The sequence below is a fragment of the Ictidomys tridecemlineatus genome, unplaced genomic scaffold (genome assembly GCF_052094955.1).
Source record: "Ictidomys tridecemlineatus isolate mIctTri1 unplaced genomic scaffold, mIctTri1.hap1 Scaffold_737, whole genome shotgun sequence".
Taxonomy (NCBI): domain Eukaryota; kingdom Metazoa; phylum Chordata; class Mammalia; order Rodentia; family Sciuridae; genus Ictidomys; species Ictidomys tridecemlineatus.
The window spans coordinates 185,669-196,713 of NW_027525337.1; the positions used below are offsets into that span (position 1 = coordinate 185,669).

Below are 11,045 nucleotides of genomic sequence, written 5' to 3' on the forward strand. Positions count from 1 at the left end.
TGCTAGGGCTGGAGTTATAGAAAATAATCCCAGATTCTTGCTGTCAAAGAACCTATAGTTCAAAGGACAAATGTGTAAACAAAAAGTCATGCTATAATAATGATGGCATTCCTCAAAAGCAGCAAAGGCATAGAGAAAGGACTAAATCCATCTGAAAGAATCAGTGAAGGGCTGGGGATGTGGCTCAAGCTGTAGCGTGCTCGCCTGGCATGCATGCAGCCCGGGTTAGATCCTCAGCATCACATGCAAACAAAGATGTTGTGTCCGACGAAAACTAAAAAATAAATAAATAAATATTAAAATTCTCTCTCTCTCTCTCTCTCTCTCTCTCTCTCTCTCTCTCTCTCTCTCTCTCTCTCTCTTAAAAAAAAAGAATCAGTGATGTTTCAGTAGTGTTTAAGCTAGACCCAAAGAATGAATAGGAATTTCTCAGGTGAACAAAAGGAATGATATTTGTTTTACAAAATAAATAAATAAAAGCAAGGGTAAATGTGAAAAAATACCAGTGATTTTCTAGTGCTCTATGTAAGGGGATGGCCAGAGAGAAAAGTAAGGACCAGATAAATCAAGGACCAAATAGATAGTGGGGTGTTGACCATCTGTAATGCAGAGAGACATGTTAGTTTTATTCTCCTTACCAAATGATGGCATTGAAGAAATTTAAGCAGGGGAATGACATGACCAGTTTTACCCCTTTAAAAATTCAATTTGAAAAAATATAAAGTACAAATTAAAGAAAACTTATGAGATTGAGAATAAAGGAAATTTATATAATGTTCCAGCAGAGACAGGAGCATCAGTATCAAGTAGTGGGGAGGAGACAACAGGAGCACCAGGGCCGGGTGAGCAGAGAGAAAAGGGGAATAGTATTTGGTTCACCACACAAGCCTCAAAACCTTTTATCATCCCGGATTCTTGATCTACCCACCTGACTTTTCTGTAAACTAATAAAAGATAATAGTTTTTCAATTTGTGATATGGCCGTTCATTTACTCCACATGATAAGCACTTATTTTGCTTTTTTTTTTTACATTTTCACATCTGGATCATAAAATAAAAAATTCTGGGGAAGTCTCATAAATTTTATGCAATCTTTCAACTTTATCGTCAAAACTTCAAAGTTAAAAACATATGGTTCATCCATCCAGCTCTCCTAGTATGTGAATTTTTGGTCTGGAATTTATTTCCAGTCAAGTTGTAATGTAAAATCACACATAAAATTGCCATACTTACTCCACATTACAAGTTATGATATTGAATTAGGTATAATTTTTCATTTTTCTTTTCCTTTTCCCTTAGCAAGTCTCAAGAGTTACAACTAGTGAACTACTTTTTTCTGTATGTAGCATATATTAATCATAACCTGCTTGTTTCCTATACTTCACAGAAAAAGTGCATTTTTCTTCTTTGTAAAAAAATATAAATATATCTTCTCTGGATTCATAAATATGTACATTCGTATGTGTACACACAGTCATACATGCACATAAAGACACATATATTTATTACACCAACATTCAGACTTTATAATGTATAACTAGCAGGTTAGCAGGTACTAAAAATCATTTTGACCATCCTTTAACACTAATTAGGGTATGCAAAAACTTTATTCTATTTCCCTGTAATGTATATAAAGAGATCATAGGTTAGTTTAACCAAATTTATTAAAATAGTTTACTTTTTGTAAATTAGAAAACACAGAATTGTAAATTTGCAACTTAGAAGAATGTGTTTCTGTCAAAATTTTTAGAAGTACAGGAAATTGATTTTACTAGAACAGTTTAAAATTATTTCAAAATTAATAGATTTTTGTTCAATATTTTTAAAATATTTTGCTGTCAGTGAGATATTTACCATTAAAGTATCATTGTAATGCTTTGCTAGGTACATCCAAAAATAAGAGAGTGGAGTCTTAAAACTGTATGAAATAACTGCCTAAGATCATAATATTAACTTATGTGTCTTTAAGACAGCATTCTCTAGAATCTAATTTAATTGAAATGGCTTTGCCTGTGTAAACTTCTAAGACTTCACTGTTTAAACTAATAAGATTTCACTGTTTAGTTTTGCCTCAAGCAAATGCAGCGTTTTGTTTGTTCATAAAACATTGGATTAAATGTATAGACTGATATGAATAGCTCTCCATCATTCCACATATACCACTGGCAATTGCCCCTTTGCCTAGGATGTGGTGTATTATTGTCATTGAGAACAAGACTCTATTCTTAACTTGCTCTTTGGGGAAAATGAGGGTTTCACAAGAAAACCTTCTCTCTCCTTACCATCATAAATAGTATTCAAATTTAAAAGACTCTGTGAAGGGCCTGGAGTTGTAGCTTAGTGGTGGAGCACTTACCTAGCATGCATAAGGCACTGGGTTCAATTCTCAGCACTGTGTATAAATAAATAAATAAAATAAAGGTCCATCAACAACTAAAAAGAATTGTTTTAAAAAAGAAGAAATGCAACTACTAGTATTCTTGATAAAGTGAATTATTAAATATTTGTTTTCAAAGTACAATGAGTTTTTACTCTTAAAATTAGCTTAGGGTTTGACTTTTTGTAGGATGTTACAGGAAATTCATTTTGCTCTCCCCATCCAACTGTAGTTTATTCTGTTTTTATTTGGATGAATACTAATTTAGTGATAAAATGATTGATTTTTTTGTTTTTGTTTGTTTTGTTAAAGCTAATGTAAGATTTCCAATGGGAGAGGGTGAATGCCTTGATGTTCTTGTAACATGTGCTATTTACCTATTCAGGCAATGCTGGATGTGGCTGCAAACCAAGGTTGGCTGGTGACTGCCCTGAATACCACCAATCTCATTCAGATGTTGATCCAGGGCCGGTGGTTAAAAGATTCTTCTCTTCTTACCTACCAAACATAGAACAGCACCATCTTCACCTTTTCAGGTAATTGTTGTAATTTGCAATGTAATTTTTTAAAAGTTTTTTAATGCATTTTTTGGGGGAGGAGTGGGTATTTTGGGGAATCAGACCCAGGGCTTCATGCATGCTAGGCTGTACCACTGAGCTACACCCCCAGATCCCCAAAAATTCCCTTATTAAAATACATATAGACACTGGAATTTCATGTGGTGCCTACAATATTGATTCTTTGGAGTAAAAATGCCCCTTTACCACAAGGAGACCTGCCCTCAGTACCAAGCTGAACCACAATTCATTTTAACCTTCTCCTACCTAAATTGTGTGTTCTCCCTTTGCAATATTAAATATGTTTCTATTTTAACTGCATTTATTTCTATACATTATCAGCTTTATTTAAGAAAACATTATTAAGGTGCTTTGTGATCTAAAACCAAGATAAATTGGCAGCTTCTGTTAAGTAGAAGAGACTGAGGGATCTGAAATCCATTGTCCAAAGTAAACCATGGGGGGCTGGGTAGGGCTCACCTAGTACATGCAAGGTGCTGGGTTCAAGCCTCAGAACTACAAAAAAATAAATAAATAAAATAAAGATATGTGTCCTATGACAACTAAAAGAAAATGTTTTTAAAAAAAATAGTAAATTATGGATCTGAAATGTCCAAAACTAGATAGTCAGGTGTAATGGGAGTTCAAGATATAATCTGTACTGAGTTTGTAATAGTATCGAATAATTTAACACTTAGGTCTCACATACATGGCTGCAAATGTTTTAACAAGGAAAAGAACATTACAGTATACACGCTAGATTGAAAGTGTTTAAATGAAAATATCCTTTCACACCAATGTTTCACAGCAGTTGAGATACCTTGAAGCCAGAATGTTATTTCAAAGTTATGGAGATAACCAAAATAGTCTGGCTTGCCATCATGCACCCTCTACCTCTTGTCAGCTGCATGAGGATCACAGTTATTTAAGCCATCCAAGTGCAGATGCCACCAAGAACCTCAGGAACACCTGGGGTCCCCTAAGAAAAATCCCTAATTTGAATCAAGTGTACTGGGTGACAGGGTGACAGGTATGCTTGATTCCCTACCATAGGATGTCCCTGGAAACTAACAGACACATTCAGAAAGTGAGCCATAGCAGCAACAGGTGGCAGGGAGAGAAGGTAGATATATCTACAACTTGTCAGAAGCTCTGCTGGTAAGGTTCTGAAGGTTATGTGAGTTGGATTTCAGTAGTATAGAAAGCACATTAAAGGCACAACCTCACACAGAATCATCTATGAGGGAATCTGCTGGAGGGTGTAGGAGATTTGGTCCAATTTTCTTATCACCCTTAAAAATTCAATATTAATATAATTTCGACTATATTTTCTTCTTACCATAACATTTAGGTGGCTCGTGTTCCTGTGATCTGGCACAACTTAAACTTATCTCAAAATTCTCCAAAGTGTACTTTAAATTCTGTGCTCCCCAAACTTAAAATTTAAAAACTTTATTCAAGTAATTATAGTAGACACTTGCACACATTCACCAAAATCATGTCAGGGTTTCACATCAGCACTTTTATCTCCATGGAAATATTGTTTCACATCGGTGCTTCCTATAGAAACACATCCACTTCATATGAACTCTTTTATGTATTTACTGAACCTGATACATTATTTACAGTTTACAGATTTCATATAATGATAGTGATACAGCCTTAGGTTGATATAAAGAATGTTAGCCAATATTTAAAACTTAATATAATGGCCTATAAAGAGTTATATGATAATTTTTTAACAATTGTTAATATTATACACACCAATGTTATCAGAAATCTTACTTGTGCTTTGAAAGAGTTATTTTGTTGGTGTTGATATAATTTCTAAGGAAATGGAAACCAGTTATAAAGTGCTCATGTGTAGGTGCCAAACCTCCATTGAGTGCCTCCCTGATTCATGCCTGTGTATGGAAAGAACATATATTCAGCTCCATGTTTGAGAAGGAGCTGCAGGCCACCAAAACAAAGCAGGTAAGGCCGCCTTACTCTGTGAAGTTGTACCAAGAGTTTTCTAACTTAGGGTGTGTGTCTTGAAGTCAGTCCCACCTGTGTTAAAATTCTGTCTTTGTCATTTACTAACTATAGAAATATTATATATATCTTATGACATTCTTGTGAAAGTTAAGCAAAATAGTATTATGTAAGCTGCTTTATATAGTTCTTGACATAGAATAATAATTGAACAAATGATAGTAATAGTGATTAATAACATTACTGGCATTATGAGAACTTGTTCAGTATAAGGCTTTCAAGCTCACTTTGGAAGGCTCCATTTAGCCTTTACATCACCAGATTGCATTACCCAGGAACCTACTCCATCTCTTCTAGGGAGTTTTGCCCTTTTATGGTAGGGTATATTTTCATCTAATTCCTTCAATTATTTATGTTCCACTCTTATTTTAATTACATTATTGTTCCTAGATTCAAAGAGATTCTTTCAAATAAACTCCTTATTTGTTCACTATGTAACTTATAAGGAAAGTTAAATCTAAACAATCTTTGGAAGGCCAAAAACCAAATGAACAATGCCAGATACTTGGCTTTCTAGCCTTTTAAGTCTTAAGCAGTTTTACCCTAAATGTGTCAAAGTGAATGTTCAGGATTTATAACATAATTATATTGATTTGTATGTGCACATATTAAAGAAACTTTTAAAGCATGTCTCTTTTTCTTTCCAAGTAAAACTTTTTTTTGAACAAGATGTGTTATAATTAGTTCAGGGAGAATTCACAAGTAAACTTACTAACTTATTTGCATAAATTTCCATTCTGTTATCTTTAAAACCAAATGCAAATTGGCTCTGTCTAATATGATGATGGTTATTTGGCTCAAAAGTTCTTTAATTTTCAGAGCAATCTGGTGTTGGCTTTGCAGTGAGGTGATCCCATACAAATCCTGAATTATTCCAGAAATTAGTATGTTTAAAGCATCAATTTAAGTGCTAATTGCAGTAGTAATGAGAAAAAGCAGTACAACTGTGAGATTTGCATCTCCTACCCATCAGTATGCCTGGAACGGTTGCTGACTGGCAGAGGATTTGGCTGCTAATTAAATAATTGTATGCATGGCAGTGCTCTTACTTGATTCAATAGATGAAGATTAATCCTCAGATAGATATGTTTGGCTGGTATTGAAATATCTTAGCAGTTTCTTTTAAAAAGCTCATGTTTTATATACATAAATACATATATACCAAATAAATATATGTGTACACATTATAAGTTAAAACATAATAATAAGTCCTACAAAAAGATGTCATATGTAAATATAAGCCAGTTAGACATTTGGAAGCTTTGTAAAGAAAAATCTCAGTGAGTTGCTAATATCAGAAAACATCATATTGTTGACTAATTTAATGGTATGAGTATAAAAGCATATGAAGTCCTGCTTTGTGTGGTAAATGTTAGTTGCTTTGTTTCACAAAATTAAATGTTTTGAAGAAATTGTATATTTAAGTGTTCCCTCGACCACTTTTCTGTGTCGGCCAATATTAGAACATTAATTGGTGCAGCTTCTGAACTCAGTGATTTTTGGTTCTAGTAGGAGATAGACCATCATTTGTACTTGAAGTACATTTTGTAGCTTGACAATTTCAATTTCAGAAGTCTAGTTGTAGGCATAATTTCAAATTCACAAGACAAGTTATAGGATTGGAGTTGAATTGAAATTTTGCATTGGATCTATTTTTTTATCTTTATTTTTTTTTAATTCCTAAGTGATAGTTTGGTTCATCAGGGCTACTGCGTTTAATTACATATACCAGCAACACTAAAGTCTTAGCAAACAGAAAATTAAAGCTTATAAGGAAATCCATACCATATATAAAAGAACTAAAAGGAAAACTAAAATTAAACTCATTGTGTAACTTTTAAAATGACCTTAGGGCTGGGGATGCGGCTCAAGCGGTAGCACGCTCGCGTGCAGCCCGGGTTCGATCCTCAGCACCACATACCGACAAAGATGTTGTGTCCGCCAAGAACAAAAAAAAAAAATATTAAAAAATTCTCTCTCTCTCTCTCTCTCTCTCTCTCTCTCTCTCTCTCTCTCTCTCTCTCTTAAAAATAAAATAAAATAAAATAAAATGACCTTAGAAAGTAACAACTGATAAAACAGCTATTAAGATTTTGTCTTGGGCTGAGGTTGTGGCTCAGCAGTAGAGCGTTCACCTAGCATGTGCGAGGCCCTGGGTTCGATCCTCAGCACCCCATGAAAATAAATAAAGATATTGAGTCAAACTACAATTAAAAAATAAATAAATGTTAAAAAAAGGTGTCTTGACCAATAGTTACATTACCACATAATTGTGAATGTTAAAAAAAAAGGTTACAGTTACCTAGTCCTAAAGTTTATTGTGTTATATATACTTTCCATGAATATAAGATTCACTCCTTGATTTGTTCATTCAGCATTGTTAAGCATGTACTATTGGAATACTGATTACCCACAAATATCTTTTAATTTAAAAGGCAAGAATAAAGTTGGTAAAATATTTCTACTCTTTTAATATGTGTGATTTTAGCTGGTACTTTCAGCATGATAACGCCAAAAAAAACCTATTTGTTTCTACAAGGAACCCTAGTCTTACAGGATTCCCTGTGTTATATAACAAGTGTCAATGGATTATACTGACATTAACAATTGCATCACAGATTTATTTTCAGATTTCCTTTATATCGCTAAGTAATGTTTTCTACCTTAAATGTCACATAAACGTTAAAATAGATGCTTCTCTTTAAAAAAATAGCAATAAACACTTTTAATCCCTCTTTTTTAAGTATAGTCAATAACCACTCAATATGAAGAGGCATTTATAATAAGTTAAAAGTTTAGATAATAATTTTTTGGTTTATAAAAAAAACTTAAAGAGGATTTTATAAAACACTGTTCTACATATATTCACCTATGTACAAGAAAAACTAGGGAAACCTGAATAATCAGTGGATTGTGTCAATGTCAGTATCCTGGTATTGAAAAATGCCACCATTGCATGATACTGGGTAAACGATGCAAAAGATGTCCATTATTTCTTTCAATTGCATCTAATTCAGAATTAATCTCAAAATTAAAAGTTTGATTTTTTTCTAAAATTACACTATTTCTTAGTTGAATACTCCATGTGACATTTTTTGTTGTTTTTCCTTTTTTTTAGGCATGGAATTTTTTATCTCATTTGCCAGTGATAGATGTTGGCATAAGTGTTAAAGGCTCATGGGATGACTTAGCTGAAGGACACAATGAACTCTCTGTCTCAACTCTGACTGCAGACAAACGAGATGACAACAAATGGATCAGATTGCACGCTGATCAGGAGTATGTGCTCCAAGTCAGCTTGCAGAGAGTTCACTTTGGGTTCCACAAGGTATAGTATTTGGTCTCCATTCTCAAATATTTGGCACCAACTACCAGCATGTGCCACCACACATATCTTTTCTATTACTAATGTGTCCGTGTCATTCATGAATCCTGCTTTCTCAACTGGCCTTAACCAGTAAGAGTCAGTCTTTGACAGTAGTCAGTCAGTTCTCATGTGCCATTTTTCAACCCCAGAATATCCACCTTACATAGTCATATATTGCCTGGAGTACTATTCTCAAAGTGTGGTTTACACGCTCAGTCTAGCAGAATTTCCTGGAGTGCCTTTATAGTATAGATTCTTGGCCCCACTCCTGAATGACTGAATCAGAATCTCAGGGTCTGAGCGATTCGCAAAACTGAAGCTCTTTTTGGTGCCCCACTTGATCCTTTTTGTTTTGGTTTGTTTTTTTCTCGTACCTAGGATTGAATCCAGTGGCCTCACACATACTAGGTAATGCTCTACCATCCCCAGTCCCCCCATGTACACATGATTATTAAGGACATTAAAGTTTGAGAAGTACTGCACTAGAGGCACTTTGGTATAGGAAACACATCAGGCCAGATGCAGATGAAATTGAAGCTTTCCTTCTTAGCTCTATTGAATTTGAATTAGAAGCTAAGCTTTTCTGAGACTCAGTTGCCACATCTAGCTGCTTCCTTCATTATAATGCACATGAGAGAGCTTTGTCAATTTCATACAGACCAAAAATGTACAGTAGTTTTATTTTAAATTACTATGCTCTTTTCTGTAGCCTCTGACACCAAAATCAATTATTTAGTCCTCTAAGAATATTAGTACACATAGTGTGAGCTGACTGGTTTTTAATACCATAGTAATTAAAATAAGAAAGAATTTGTCCATTTTTTTTCTTTTTATCCTAGTGGATTCAGGGTTTTTAATATCTAGAGTAACCCTCTGGGATGAGTAAGCTTCTCTGTTTTCATAGAATAGTCATGTGTATTGTTATAATGTCCTTTCAGTACAGGTCTCACTTTATTTCATTTCTAATACTAAATATCAGCCAATACGAACATGAACTGATAGGCCTCTAGCATTTCAGAGCTTCAATATGAGCATTTCTAGATGACTTACTAAATTCCAGCTTCCAAAAATAGTAATAATCATAAACTAATCATATAAATAGTTATAAAAATCATAATAATAAAGATAAAATCATGGAGCAAAGGTAGATTTCTTTTTTTTAACCTTCAAAATCTACTTTAAAATTAGATGTAATCATGTTCAAAAAAATTGTAGATGTTATTCCTAACTGCTATGGAACTATATATTACTCTCTGGCTCTGTTTTAAAATGCTATAACTGAAGCATCTCCCCTTGGAATACAGAGTGAAATCTCAATAGGAACATGTCATTATTAATATGTTTTATGCCATAAAGTCATTGTCTTAAAGACACATTATAGTAACCTTGTTTTTGTAAAAGTTGATCCAAGATAAAGACTCCAGATTCTGTCATTACATTAGTACTAGTCTTTTGTTTTTAATTTTTTAAAAAATATTTTTTAGGTATAGTTGGACACAATGCCTTTATTTTATTTACTTATTTTTATGTGGTGCTGAGAATCAAACTCACGGCCTTGCACGAGCTAGGCAAGCGCTCTACCATTGAGCTACAACCCCAGCTCCGACTTTGGTGCTAGTCTTAAATTGTGGTGATTCCTGTGTGTTACAAATTGCATGACTTATAGTTCCTCACTCCTCAAAGAAAGGAACTTTTGATATACTATGTGCTTTTTTATGTGTATTTTATTCTTGGGTGGAAAGAAGATATTGATCTGATATTATGCTTATTATCTTGAGTTACACAGTCTAGTCTTGACTGGTTTTTGTTTGTTTTCCTAAGCATCAGTTCTTTGTAAATAAGACTGGGAAGATTTGGTTCACATGGCTATATCTCTGTTTGTTTGTCTATAAGTGGGGTATTAATGTTAATTGGAGGAATGGCTTGAGATTTTACTAATTTGATGTCAGGATTCAGAGCTTTATTCTTTCTGAGCCAAATATTCTGGTAGTAGTAGCTCAAAGGGTTTTCTGTATGCCCTGAAGAAACATACAAAAACATATCAATCACCACAAAGGAAGGGAATTAAAGACATCCCAGATGGAAGTGCTGAACTCTTTTTCTTATGGCCTTCTGGTAAGACCCTAGTGCCTTTTTTTTAGTTGTAATTGGACACAATATCTTTATTGTATCTATTTATTTTTATGTGGTGCTGAGGATCAAACCCAGGGCCCTGCACAAGCTAGACGAGCGATCTACTGCTGAGCCACAATTTTAGCCCCGAGCAGTGCCTTTTAACCACCTCCAAACCATGTGAAAAGTGTAGATGTAGTCAATAGTTTATCTTTTTCTGTGGTTTATAGGGAAAGCAAGAGAGCTCTGCAGTTACCCCTTGATTTCCCAAATCAAAAGATGAAGGATGGTTCTTGATATTGGAGAAGTGGACAAGAGAGAACTTCTTGCTTTAAGACAAGTAGGATATGTTCGAAATCATCACATTGCTTCCCTTTCTTTTTTCACCACTGAAATACCCAGAAGGTAAGCAGAATCTTACCACCAAAGTTATAAAAGAATTAAGTGTGACTCTGATTAGGAAACCAGTTTTACATTTTTGTTCTGCTTTCTTATTCTAGGTATATCTACACTCTCTATCTCATGAGTGACTGCTACCTTGGTCTGGACCAGCAGTGTGACATTTATCTCAACGTCACACAAGCAAGCATTTCCATGC

The 11,045-nt window shown here is 34.2% G+C and overlaps 1 protein-coding gene across 5 annotated transcripts in view; it reads left to right on the top strand.

The window, feature by feature from the left end:
- Positions 1-11,045, top strand: part of LOC144374545 (biotin--protein ligase-like) — a 62,061-nt gene extending 51,016 nt beyond the window's left edge. For 3 of the 5 annotated variants that reach the window (XR_013433911.1, XR_013433913.1, XR_013433912.1), the window contains 4 exons: positions 2,763-2,913; positions 8,087-8,296; positions 10,678-10,852; positions 10,948-11,045. The gene's annotated coding sequence lies outside the window, so the exon portion shown is untranslated. Of the gene's footprint in view, positions 1-2,762; positions 2,914-4,766; positions 4,909-8,086; positions 8,297-10,677; positions 10,853-10,947 lie in introns of all 5 variants that reach the window. The other 2 variants (XR_013433914.1, XR_013433915.1) reach the window with 2 other exon arrangements.